The following is a 14,036-nucleotide window of genomic DNA, read 5'->3' as shown; positions in this document are numbered from 1 at the left end:
CAAATAGCACAAAACAAACGGTCAGATTGATAGGAACATTCTCTAATCAATCCCATCAGATCTTCAAAATACTAGAAAGATATTGGCCGATCCTTCATCAGGACAAAGATCTGACTAAATTCCTTATGACTAAGCCATCAGTCACTTATAGACGTAGCGAAAATCTGAGGGACATGTTGCTGCATAGCACTTACACAGCTAGAAAAGAGAGGACAACTCATCTGACATGGTTTCCCCCGGAACTCAATGGGTCATTTAAATGCGGCCATTGTAAGGCCTGCAGCCACATGCCCACTGTAAAAAATTTTATTTCCAGAGCTACAAACAGAAGTTTTACTATAAGATCATTCTTCAACTGTAACATCAAGGGACTAGTATATGTGGCTGGGTGCAACTGTGATTTGTTGTATTTGGGGAAAACCACAAGGGCCCTGAAAGACAGGGTCCTAGAACACATGGGAGATATCAAACACAAAAGGGATACCCCCATATCAAAGCATATGAATTCACAACATGTTGAGAACCCATTTGCTATCTCATTCTGGGGGTTACAACAGTGGAAATGTGGAGCCCGGAGGGGTGATCCGGATAAGAAGTTATTACAGTTAGAAGCGGCATGGATCATTCATTTGGATACCCTGTCCCCTACAGGATTAAACGAGGATTTATCGGTTAAATGCTTCTTATAATGGATATTGCTATTTCTCGTTTTCTGAGGCACGTTTTATAGTATACATCACCTGCATACTCTGCTTAATATACTCTCCGTGCCCTCACCTCCCCCCCCCCCCACCCCCGTTTATATGTTCCCCTCCTCTCCCCATCCCTATGATTCTCATGTACCAGCTGCTGCCCCTCTCTGAGAATATACACTAGTGACACTTCCCTACACTGGTCTCAGTTTATACCAGTTGTACTGTTGGATCACTATTGCAGCCGATGGTAAATGACATTGGTCTAATATAACAACTATATGTGTGCAATTTTTAATATTTGTACGTTTCACTGTCCCGTATTAAGTGGACTGTCCACGCATTTCTGTTGTCTTTAATACTACGGCGCATATGTATGGATACATTCGTTATCTAGCAGGCACAGATTAGGTTTCATAATACTGATAGCCAGGTTGCTATGACAGCGCCATTACATCCTGGACGAGGAGCATGGATTTGTTTACATAACACTCCCGTTCATAGCCCTACTATGGTTGTTAAGGACGCATGGCAACTAGAGGGATGTGACGTCACAGGATGTGACGTCAGCGGCTAGAACGAGGCTTGGAGCACGGCAGCTGGGCGGATTAGCTCCGCTTTCATATGCAGAGGATGGGGTACTGCCGCTGGATACATACGGGGACGGAGAACAATCTGTTTACAGGTATCATGGATACACCATAAGTGAGGGGCGGACTTGGAAGGCGTGGTAGTGCACGCAGATGGCCATTCTAAACCCAGCCAGATGGCTAATCAAGTAGCTCTGACTTGGGCTATTGCTGGGGGAAACGCTGTCACTTGGTGTGGGGATAACTGCTATTGTGTTTATTATTTTGTGCACTATTTTCTCCTGACGACACCCTTTTTAGGGTGAAACGATTGTTGAGAGCACTGTACATATTTTCACTGATGCACCCACTGTACATCTTGTACCCCAGTTTCCTTCTGTGAAGGGACCCTACGACCCCTATGGGGTCTCTCTCAAATGCGGCTGTCTATTATATAGACCTATGTGCAACACACAAATACCCTTATATCAGGGGAATTTGCACCTAGCAAATGGCCGCAGTATGTGACATACTTTTTGAGGTAACAGCATTGTTATATAGGTCTCATGTGGTGGTATTGGGAATGAGATAGCTACGCCCCACTGTATGCACAGACAAGTGGGGGGGGGTCAGCAAAGACCCTCATCCCCAAACATACGCTATACTACTGACCATATACACTAAAGCTGGCTCCTCATTATTTAAGTCAATCTCCCACGTATTCTTGTGAAACAAATATTTCTGTACATGGGACAGGTCCATTAGTGACTATTTCCGGTACTTTTGGTCTAGCCCTGTGGGCAACGTGTAAATGATTAAAGGGAACCTTAACTGAACGGGGGGTAAAGAGTTTCACTTACCTGGGGCTACTACCAGCCCCCTGCAGCAGTCCTGTGCCCTCGGAGCTGCTCTGGAATCCTCCGGTCCCCCGCTGTCACTTAGTTTCGTTTTTGACGACTCACCAGTCGGCCGGCTGCCATGCGTATTATTGGACGCATTCCCTACTGCAATTAGCGCTGTTGCGGACCGCAACGCGCACAAAAATACGCGTTGCCGCATATCTACGCGTCCGCAACCGCGTTAATTGCAGTAGGAAATGCGTCCAATAATACGCATGGCGGCCGGCCGACTGGTGAGTCGTCAAAAACGAAACTAAGTGACATCAGGGGACCGGAGGATTCCAGAGCAGCTCCGAGGGCACAGGACTGCTGCAGGGGGCTGGTAATAGGTAAGTGAAACTCTTTACCCCCGTTCAGTTAAGGTTCCCTTTAACTCTATTTGTCCATTTGGGAAATATGTTCACATTTGTTTGTCACACAGTTCAAATGAGTGTAACATTGAGGAAAGGAAAAGTGAATGGATCTGCCACAGTTGCCATGATAACCTAAACAAAGGAAAGATGCCAGCTATAGCAGCTGCAAATAAACTTGATCTTACGCCTATCCCATCAGAGCTCTGTGAATTAAATATCTGTGGGACACGTAATTGCTAAAATCATATCACTTCCTAAAGGTCAACAAAAAGCAATTAGGGGTGCAGTTGTATCAGTTCCTTCTGAAGTAGAGACTACAGTAAATGCTTTACCTTGTCCTTTAAGTGAATCACAGTTGCTCACAGTTAAACATTCTCCACAGTATAAGATAGCCGTTAACTTTGAACACTAACAAATAAAAGCAAAGTACCCTCTGGCAATGTTCACAGTGTTGCATTGTGGCATAATGGTTGCTTTGTAATGCGGCTTGTCACACTGCAATGCACAGTGCAGTGGGTGCAGTGTAACGGCATGCAGCATGGTAATGCACTGCATCCAGTACGTTATTGCAAAATGCTCGCCTTAACAGTGACAGTGAAGCATACTTTTCATTGGCTGCACTGTATGTGATAACATGCAGCACTACTGTCCCGATCTGTTGCATTATGTTCCTGCTGTTACAAATGGGCAACGCTCAGTGTAAACCCAGCCTCAATCATCATGGCTGGTGCCTAATGCTAACTGATGCTTAGTTTTCATAATCTTCATCCTTTCATGTTCAGCACAGGACGCCCAATCCTCTGCTTCTTCTTCAAAATCCTCCTGAACAGCAACCTGCAGCTTGAAAATCTGCTAGTTATGTCCCAAAGCCACATTCTCTACCTATTGCTCAGACATTTATTCTTATTCCCTTAGAGTATATACAGTATACACTAATATATATATAATCTTTCCCTTTTTTTTCTCCAGAAATATTTCATCATCATGCAGAGCGTCTTCTTCCCAGATGAGAGGATTACTGGCCGGTAGGATGGGGCTTACTTTTGGCTTTTTCCACTCATGTAGGCTTGTGGATGATCTTAGTAACTGTCTTGTCTCCACTCTGTTCAGCTATGATATAAAAGGCTGTCAGGTGAGTCGCTGGATGGAGAGGGAAGCAGAGTTCTGCAGGTCTTCAAGAATAAGGCAATGTCATCTGTTTGGGTGAGCGCTCCTATCCGATTGTTAAAACTTTAGTTTGCTGGTTGTATATCAGAGTAAAGTGGTACATTTCTGGGAACAGACAGTGGGAGGAGCTGGGTAATGGTACTGCAATGAATGGTTTAATCCACTCTCTATTGCAAGGATGTTGAACTCCAGTTCTCTAGGGCCGAGGTGCTCACACATTTTTGGCACAGCTCAAATTAATTGGTGGGACTGAATCAAGAAGGGTGTGGCTCATCAAGTAGAACACATTTCTCCATTTCTCAGTCCATCCTAAACACTGGCATGGATTTGGCCCTTCAGGACTGGAGTTAGACACTGGTGCTCTACTGGATTGAGATTTGCTTCCTTATCAGTTTCCAGTAGTGGATCGATCAATCGCTTGCTGGAACGGGCTATTATTAGCTTGTGTATAGCTCAGTTAACTCAGGGTTATTTAACATTTGCTTCAACAAGACTTCTTGAGGCCAGTTTTACACCTGGCTATAGCGTTACGTAATGATGCTCCGCCCCCATCGCACCGCAAAGCCAAAAACTACATTCATTTGACCCTGCAGCAGAGTTCGCTGCATAGCGCCGCCACCTCGCACATCCCCCCTACACGCCCATTTCTCCATGTCGCTGCCTCTCACCCAGTTACATACTCCATGCTGGACAGGAAGTACTGGGATTCCTGGGTTCCCTGTCATATTTGCATTGTTCCACGCGTGCACGCCGCTAACAAATGTAAAATTTCTGTACCTCCCACTGACTCCAGTACATTCCCCCGCTGCTGCGGAAGTCTGATGGTAACAGGCGGTTGACTTTGAGGTGGGTCGGCGGCCACTTGGGAACTTCCGGCACAACGCGACACAACAGGGTAAGTGTGCTAGGCCCCATAGATTTTCATTGCTGTTGCGTTACTCTGCATTCAAAAAGGTTAACGCAACACAATGAAACAGGCCTAGCGTAAAAGGGGCCTCAAAGAAACTGAAAATTGTCCTCATGTATATGATATACAGTATATGTATAAGGTAGCCAGTGTCTGGGGTAGGCTGGGCTGGGCTCCACTAGAAAGTGTGGCTAGCAATAGCGGAGCACTTTTGACAGCGCAATTTTTGCAGCATTTTTTTTTCTACCTTTTTTATTTTAACACAAACGATTTATACAGCGATTGGTATTGACATGGAAGATGAGACATCTTTAGACCCTGATTTAAGTAAAATAGATACCCTTTCTCAAAATTTAATATCTGCAGAAGTATGTCATTCTCAGATGTGTGATGGTATAATTTTGGAAGGTGGTGTTTTATCAGATCATGCAATAGCATTAATACAGAGGAGTGAAGATGTGATAGAAGATGTAGAGACCATTTTTGGTAATGTACAAATTTTGAAAAATGAGCATAACCATGCAATTTTATGTGATGGTGAATTGTCTTCTAATAATGCATCAAGTGATGTGACATTAGACGTGCCGAATATTTTGGCGGATTTTGTAGCTGGTGAAAAGAGATGTGTTTTTGAGGAAACTAACCTTCAAATCAGGAATAATGTGACAGGTCAGGTAGTGGAAAATCTGGATTTCCATTACAGGCCAGCCTTGCGTGATATAAGGAAAATTGGTTTATTACCTATAGATCTAAAATTTGAAATTACGTTTCATGCAGGAGAAAAAAGGTTTTCTATCTTTGATGGTCTAATTTTTTGCTATAATGTAAATGGAGACGAAATCTATAGGGATAGAATTTACTGGAGTAGGTAGCAGTCATCCTGTGAACCAGGCACAACCAGATTCTCAGGATCTGCAACAGGTTTCGCGGTCTATTGTTGAGAAGATTACTGTTGTGAGTGGAGAACCTTCTGGTGAGGGTGCTGGGGAAATTTGCCCGAGGACTCCTAAAACTCTATTAAGTAAGGAGGTGGAGCCTGCAGGGGCTACTCAGTTACTTCAATTGTATTATGTTACTAACCTGTAGAGAAACCCACGGTTGTGTCATATGCCCAAGCTACTGGGTCTCGTCAGGGCAAATCATATGCCCGGGCCATTAGTGGTAGGAGGGTGCCTGCAACCCTGGAGTCGGGAGCTGAGACTCCCATGTCGGGAAGAAGAAATGTTGTAAGATTAAAATGGGAAGGGGAACCCCCATCCCAGACAAAAAGAAATTCGTGGAGCTTCTTCTCGGCATGGGTGTCAAAGCGCAAGACATCTTTGCTATCCTGGCTCCAGGGAGCCCCCCCACATATTATGATGTGAGTTTCCTGACAGGAGACGGCCTGGAATTCTTTATGGAAGAAAGGTATAAAAGAAGATCAGATGAGTGGCGTGGGTATACAGCCTCACCATACACCAGGCAGTCTCCTGTCAGGAAGGCAACTGTGGTTGTGACTAACGAATCAATCCCTCTGAGAGAGGATGGGTCATTATGTTGACATAGTGTCCCCTCCCCAGAAAATTCTTGATGACTTAGACATATGGTGGGGAGGTTATGAAATAGAAATAAAGCTACGCAATAGGGAAGGTGGTTATAACCACATTCCCTGCTCAGCCCTCATAGGTAGAGACAAGATTAATGTGTTTTATCCTGGTCAGCCAAGGACATGTTATAAATGTGGTGGTAGGGGACACTATGGATACAGCTGTAAATACCCCAGATGCAGCTTGTGCCAGGAGTTTGGACACGCAGCTAAGGAATGTAAAACCATAAAGTGTAATTTTTGTTTTAAATTTGGTCATCTGTATACTGCGTGTCCAACCTCCTGGAACAATATGTCAGTGGAGGAGAAGGAGGTCATATTGCGCATAATGGAGGAGGATGCGCGATCAAAATCCCTTCTTAAAACACTTTCCTTGCCTGTCTCAACTCAGTTATCTCCCTCTCAGTCTGTTTCCTCTCAACCTGAATTTTCTGGCTCTTCTTTGTCCTCCTCTGTAAATGCAGTAACCAATGTGGCCTCCGAAGTACCTCAAGCATCTGGGGGCCCATCCAAGGGGAGGAACTTCCTCAGGGATGCAGCAGGGGGTGCAGGCACCTCTCAAAGCCGAAAGAGGCAAACTAGGCCAACTGATTTGGAGGTTAGGACCTCTCCACCTCTTTTGAAATCCTCTAGGCCATTAACCAGCTGAGCGGTCTGGACGAGCTCAGCTCGTCCAACACCGCCAGCGGCTGCCGCTCAGGCCCTGCTGGGCCGATTTTGATGAAATAAAAAGCAGCACACGCAGCCGGCACTTTGCCAGCCGCGTGTGCAGCCTGATCGCCGCCGCTCTGCGGCGATTCGCCGCGAGCAGCGGCGAAAGAGGGTCCCCCCAGCCGCCTGAGCCCAGCGTAGCCGGAACAAAAAGTTCCGGCCAGCGCTAAGGGCTGGATCGGAGGCGGCTGACGTCACGACGTCGGCTGACGTCGATGACGTCACTCCGCTCGTCGCTATGGCGACGATATAAGCAAAACAAGGAAGGCCGCTCATTGCGGCCTTCCTTGTTTATTCTGGGCGCCGGAGGCGATCGGAAGATCGCCTCCGGAGCGCCCTCTAGTGGGCTTTCATGCAGCCAACTTTCAGTTGGCTGCATGAAATAGTTTTTTTTTTATTTAAAAAAAACCCTCCCGCAGCCACCCTGGCGATTTAATCAGAACGCCAGGGTGGTTAAGAGAACCCTCGGGTCCTAAACAGAACAAAATTGTTCCCACTTCCCTCCTTAATGTCTCTTCTGTCTCCCCTGCCCCCAATCCTAAAGTTTCCTCCTGTCCCCCACCCCGTCCCCCCGATCCTTTCCTGTCCTCAACCCCCCAGTCCTCTGAATTTACCCTTGTGTCTTCCCCTCGGAAGGCCAAGGATAAAACGAACATGAAAATCCCATCAGAGGGGTCAGACATGTCTAATTTCAAAGCTATGAGCCTAAAGAGACGTAGTCCCCTAACTACAAGTGATAGGGTGACAATAAAACAACAGGAAGCAAGTAACAAAAGACCACAAAATTTTGCCAAGGGTAGATTGGTTAAAACCATACCCTTGGGTAATAAATACGAGGTACTATCTGAGGATAGTTAGTCCATGGATATGGAGGTACAGAGTGCTGAGCAGGGTGACACTTCTTATGTGTCCTCTGTATGTCTTTGTGCTTAATGGATTTATTTTGTTTTATGTCCTTTGTGGAAGTTAAAGTTATAGGAAACTTAACCACTCAAATGGCAGTTCCCCCTCCAATAATGTTGCAAGCATAAGATCAACAAGTGCTAGACGGACAGCCTTATTTTTTCTCAGTAGTTTTAAAACTGACATTTTGTTTTTGCAAGAGACTAGGCTCACCTCTTTGGCTGACATTTGTCTGACCAAGAGGGACTGGAGATCCGGCCCGAGCTATTGGTCTCTTGCGGCTGAGCCTTGTAGTGGAGTGGCAGTGCTTTTTAGAACTGGCATGGTAACCTGCCGGCGAGTTGTTGAGGTTGAGATGGGGGGATGCTTAGTCCTGGACGTTGTCGTGAAGGGGCAGGACCTCAGACTGATTAACATCTATGGTCCCCAGTCTGCGTGGGAGAGGAAGCGCCTCTTTACGGCAATCAGGCTATTTCTTTTTAAAGCCCAGTCCGTTATCTTTGGCGGTGATTTTAACACCATGGTCAGGTTAATGGACAGGTCGGGTGCCAGAGATCGGCTGGGTACTGATAGTGTTTTCTTAAATAAGATTGTTTGTGAGGCGGGTCTGGTGGATGTTCATGTTGGACATTCATCGGACCTCACGGGATTCACTTATAGATGTAGCGATAGACAGAGTAGGATAGATAGGTTTTTTTGTTAAGGAGAGTTTTTCCACTGCATCTCCTAGGGTGCAGGCGGTTGAATTCTCCGATCACTGTATTCTATCGGTAGATTTGAATGTATCAGATGCCCCTCCCAATGGTAAGGGCATTTGGAAGTTGAATTCATCTCTACTATTAGAGGAAAGTAATAGACAATCTTTTTTGGATTTTTTTCAGGCACAGGAAACCATCCTGGACTTGTGTGGCAGCACGTCGGAGTTGTGGGAAGTGGTCAAATCGCGTGCTGTTGGACTTTTCAGGGGCCTAGCCAGGAAAAAACAGGTTGGTAAATACATCGCTTACCAAAGATTAAGAAGAAGGCTTGAATTTCTTGTCTCGGGAGACGGAGATCAGGGGAGATCTCTGAGATCAAACTTCAACTTAAGCAGCAGCAATATGACCGATTAACCTCTTTGTTTCTGGAACGGGATTATGGTAAATTCCACTCGCCAGATCCTTTTCAGAACTGCAAACAGGGTATAGAAATCAAGTCAATCAATGGTCTCAGGAATGCCTCGGGATCCGTGATTAAGTCCAGGTCGGGGATCCAGAGCATCGCTAGTGATTTTCACGCTGATCTGCTTAGGAATAAGCCAATTGATCAGGCAGGAATGGAAAGCTTTCTGGCTTCCACTCCAGGCTTGGAAGATACAGATATTTCTCGACTGAATTTGACATCTGAGATTACTGCTGAAGAGGTTGTAAGTGCCATTGATGGCCTTACTCCTAAGAAAACTCTGGGACCTGATGGTTTGAAGGCTGAGTTCTACAAGGCCTTTAAGACCATTCTGGCACCAAAATTGGCTGAGATATTCAATAGCTGCCTTGCTGAGGGTGATTTACCACTCTCCATTAGGCAATCAGCTGTAATCCTACTGTCAAAGGGCAAAGATTCTACGATGATTGAGAATTGGCGTCCCATCAGCCTACTCAATATCGACAGGAAGATCTTGGCAAAAATCTTTTTCTGGCGCCTGTCCCAGGCAACATGCTTGCTTTCACGCCACCAGCATTGCTCTGTTACAGGAAGAACAAACATTCTCAGCACTTTTGGCTGTCAGGGAGATTCTGGAGCGGAGTAAGGCTGAGGGATGGGGAAAGTATTTGCTGACGTTGGATCAATCCAAGGCTTTTGATAGGGTCAAGCACGAGTACCTATGGCGATTGCTTTGTGTATATGGTTTGCAGGGTGGTTTTGTCAACTGGCTATGCACTTTATACAAAGGGGCAGAAAGTTTCATGTTGATCAATGGCTGGGTTGGTCAACCTTTTGAGGTGAGTTCGGGGGTCCATCAGGGTTGTCTCTTGAGCTCACTTTTGTATGTTTTTGCAATCGATCCTTTTGTAAGAAGGCTAGAGAGCAGCATGCTCGGTGGTGTTCCGGTGGGCATCCCTGATTCTGAGCCTCTGAAGGTGGTGGCCTATGCTGATGACGTCACTGTGGTAGTCTCTGAGACAGTTGAAGCAGACGTGGTGGTCTTGGAGATTGTCAGATACTCTGAAGCATCTGGCTCCCAGATCAATCCAGACAAATGTGAAATTTTCTGGATGGGGAAAGATGTTGAGAACTTTCCTCTCCCTGACACCTTTCCTAAGCCCCAGTCAAAAATTAAGATCTTGGGCATCGAATTTGGAACAGGCAATTATGGCTTCAAAAACTGGGTAAGCAAACTAGAAGATCTCAGTACCAAAGTAAATCGCTGGAAAAACTGGCGTTTGTCCCTGAGGGAAAGGATTGACATTAAAACCTACTTGATTCTGTCAATGTTATATGTCAGCTATGTTGCGATTTTGCCTCCATCCCTGTATACCAGGATCTACAGTTTGTTTTTCCAGATGCTCTTGGGAAATAAAATGAACATAATTCGAAGAAATGTCACTTACAAAACCAGGCGGGAAGGTGGCCTAGGAATGGTCAATCCTGTTGTGTTTTTCTCTCTGTTCTTTGTCAAGTACAACATTGGTAATATGTTATCAGAGAACCCGCTTGGTTGGGTAGGTATGTTCCGTGTCTGGATGGGGCCTTTTCTCAATAATTGGGAAAGTGGTGGCCCAGTGAAAAGTCTGAGAGCACAGCGTAGCTACTTGCCGACCTATGTTGCCCCTTGTCTGAAAATATTACGGCAGTGAGGATTGACTGTGGAGGGTATCAGATCTGTTGAGAGGAAATCTCTCACGGATTGGGTTATAGACTCCTATTTTCATGATTCACTGGCCTTAAGAGATTGCCCAAGCACAAATTTGGAGGAGGGCTTAAAATTGATCAATTCACCAAGGATTCCAAATAAATTGAGGGACATTGCTTGGCTTTCCTTTCATGGTAAACTCTATGTTAGAGGGAACGTAAGATTCGGGAGGAGTGCAGATCGTGGTTGTCCTCATGTGGAGTATGGAGGTGAAGAGGAAACCATGGATCATTTTCTGCTCCAGTGTCCCTTTAATGCAGATGTATGCAAACAGGTGGGCGGGGCTCTGAGTATCCCTTTTCTGGAGCATCTGAGTTATGCAGAGTGGGCTTATGGTGCATTTCAAAATCGCCAGGGTTATAATTTGAGCACTTTATATTTAGTTAGCCTAGCTATTAGATACCACACTTGGTTGGCACGTTGTGAAGTCTCCCTTACGTTAAAAGCCCTTCCTGTTCAGGTGGTGGTTGACAGAATTCTTGGTAAGGTGAGGTATATCTGGTCTTCAGAGAGGGATAAGTTAGGCAGGGGAAATTGGGTTCTGGCATGGCAGAACATTAAGCCCCCCTGACTTGGTGATCCCTCTCATGGGTGAACTTTTCTGTTTCTTATCACCCTTAGTAGATTTTGATTATTTTACTTCTCTTTTTTTGAAAAATTGCCGTGAGCATACATGGAGTTGATCCTATGACTTTATCTTAGCATGTGTGGGGTTGTTTATTTATTTTTTCCCTCTCACTGTCTCGTTCTTTTGTTAAGTTAGGTCTTATGCATTGTTGTTTGTCCTTTAGTCTTCTTTGGATATTTCCAAACCAGTATGATAGTGGTATGAATTTTATGTTTTTTTTTTTTTTTTTTTCTTCTTGGCATGTTGGATGGTGTTAATGTTGGTGGTGTTCAAGTTAATCTTTGGTATTGGTTTTTGCTGTATTGTGGGTATGTTTGGTTTTTTGAATGAGTGGTTTCCCTGCTTCGTACTTTTGCAAGTTATCCTGATTACAACTTTGTTTCTTGGACATTATTAATTTGTGTATATTGGAAGTAGATGTGACGTTAAAATTTGTTCTTTTTGTTTAAATATGAAGAATTTACGTTTATGATGTTATCTTAGATTCTCGGAAAGTGATTAATTTATCAGGTTTCTTGAATGTTGACAGAAACTTAAAAGTTAATGGAAATACAACTATTTATTTATGTATATATTGTATATAAAAGTTTTGAGTATTTTTCTAATAAAAATCCCCATAGATCTGGTAGTAAAAGCGGCGCTCCAAAATCACTTTGTACAGTGATTAAAAAGCACTTTTGCATTGATTCTATACTCTTGTATTGAAGTACAAACGCTCCAAAAATGCTGCAGCCACCGCGATTCCTATTTCCACAAACACTACTGTGGGATCACCTCCACTGACTTACATTAACCTAGCGCTTTTGGAATCACCAGCAATTCTGAAATGCTGCTGAAGTGGCTCTAGTGAGCACCAGTCCTTAACTTCCTTAGTGGTATGGACGAGCTCACCGCTGGAGGGTGCCGCTCAGGCCCTGCTGGGCCGATTTTCTTCAAACAGCAGCGTGTGCTACCTGATCGCCGGCGATCCGCCGCGAGCAGCGGCGAAAGAGGGTCCCCCCAGCCGCCCGAGCCCTGCGCAGCCAGACAAATCACTTCCGGCCAGAGCTAAGGGCTGGATCGGAGGCGTCTGACGTCAGGATGTCGGCTGACGTCCATGACGTCACTCCACGACGAGGAAAGCGAAACAAGAAAGGCCGCTCATTGCTTTAGGAGCGCCCTCTAGTGGGCTTTCATGCAGCCAACTTTTAGTTGGCTGCATGTAATAGTTTTTTTTTTTTATAAAAAAAAACCCCCCCGCAGCCGCCCTGGCGACCTTAATAGAACGCCAGGGTGGTTAAACTGAGCACCCAGGAAATATTGTTTTTACAATGAACCTCCCCATAAGGGAGGTTAGTAATGCCATGTGCTGTTGGTAGGCTGGGGGAAGCATAATTGTTTACCTACAGAGGGCTGCTCCACTAGCCTAATATCTGTGTGTAATGCGCCATGTTGCCCAGGTAGTGTCCACGGAGACCGGCAGTTCAAAGCTTCTGCATCTGTAGCGTGCTCCCCCACCGCCTCAATGCTGGAAGAGTACATCTCCCGGCACAATTGCTAATGCAGTCCACACAAATGGTGGGCTTGAGGAGCAGCCCTCCGTATGTTTTGGTACAACCCCCGCCCCACAACGTCACGTTGCATTATGTACGCCTGTTATGGGGAGGTTCATTCCGAAAAATGTTTCCTGGGTGCTTAGTATCCTTTAAAGTCTACCCACAATAAAGTCTCTGCACATCAGTACACATTGCAAAAGTTTTGATAACACCAGAATTTGGGGTGTGTTGAGTGTGTAAGAGTCCTACGATTTAAAGAAATTTGGGTGAACTGTATCTGAGAATACTGTCCGCATGCATGTGTTGGCTGTCTGCACCGGTCACGGGGGCGCGATTAAGGACGCATGCCATCGGGCGAGGGCGTGTACAGTAGTCACTGACCTTGCCGACCAGGAAGTGACTATGGAAGGGATCAGGCAGAGAAGGAGGGGGCCAAGGAGAACGGGGGGGAAGGGGTGGGCATGAGGCATGTGCTTGCTTACTTTAGGGCTGGTTCACATGGGCTTCAGCCTGGCTTCCAGTGGCATCCCATTTTCAGGCACCTCGTTTGGGGCTTGCACGGGTTTTCGGGGGCATCTTCTTGCGATCTGCGTTTTTTGCCCCCACAAGGAGAAATGAAGACACGGCAGTAATCAAACCTGGTCGCCGCATGCAGCATCCAGGGTCTCCTGGAATGACAGGGAAAATCGGGAGCGGAACACCACTTTCGCGCAAATGCTGGTAAACAACACACACCGCCCGATACAAACGCTCCAATTCACTTGAATGAGAGCGTTTGACGACGAGTTCCGGACGAGATCCTTTAAGTTGCTAGTTCAGACTTTGATTTTGCCAAGTTTAATGACTAAAGCTTGAAAACTATGAGAGTGGCAGTGGTTGTGTTTTTAATGCATGTTTTGTGGAGTAAATCATATTTGCAATGTACAAAATGTTGTGCATTGCACTTTTTATTATCTGGCTGACTATGTTTGCCTGAGGGAACATCACAGTGATGCGTTGTAAAGTGGCATAATGTCCACTTTGTAATACGTCTCGCCACACGGCAATCCACCACATGCAACATTCCCAGTTGGCCCGCCTTTAACTTTGTTCCCGCCCCCACACAAGAAAACTCAAAATCATTTTACAGTTCTGTCTATCTGGAAATGTTTCCGTTTGGAATGATACTTAACATATGTACTCGCACCATCTTAAATT

The sequence above is a fragment of the Hyperolius riggenbachi genome, chromosome 8 (genome assembly GCF_040937935.1).
Source record: "Hyperolius riggenbachi isolate aHypRig1 chromosome 8, aHypRig1.pri, whole genome shotgun sequence".
In the NCBI taxonomy this organism is placed as follows: Eukaryota; Metazoa; Chordata; class Amphibia; order Anura; family Hyperoliidae; genus Hyperolius; species Hyperolius riggenbachi.
The sequence above is the reverse complement of the archived record's forward strand: the minus strand, read 5'-3'. Positions refer to the sequence as shown.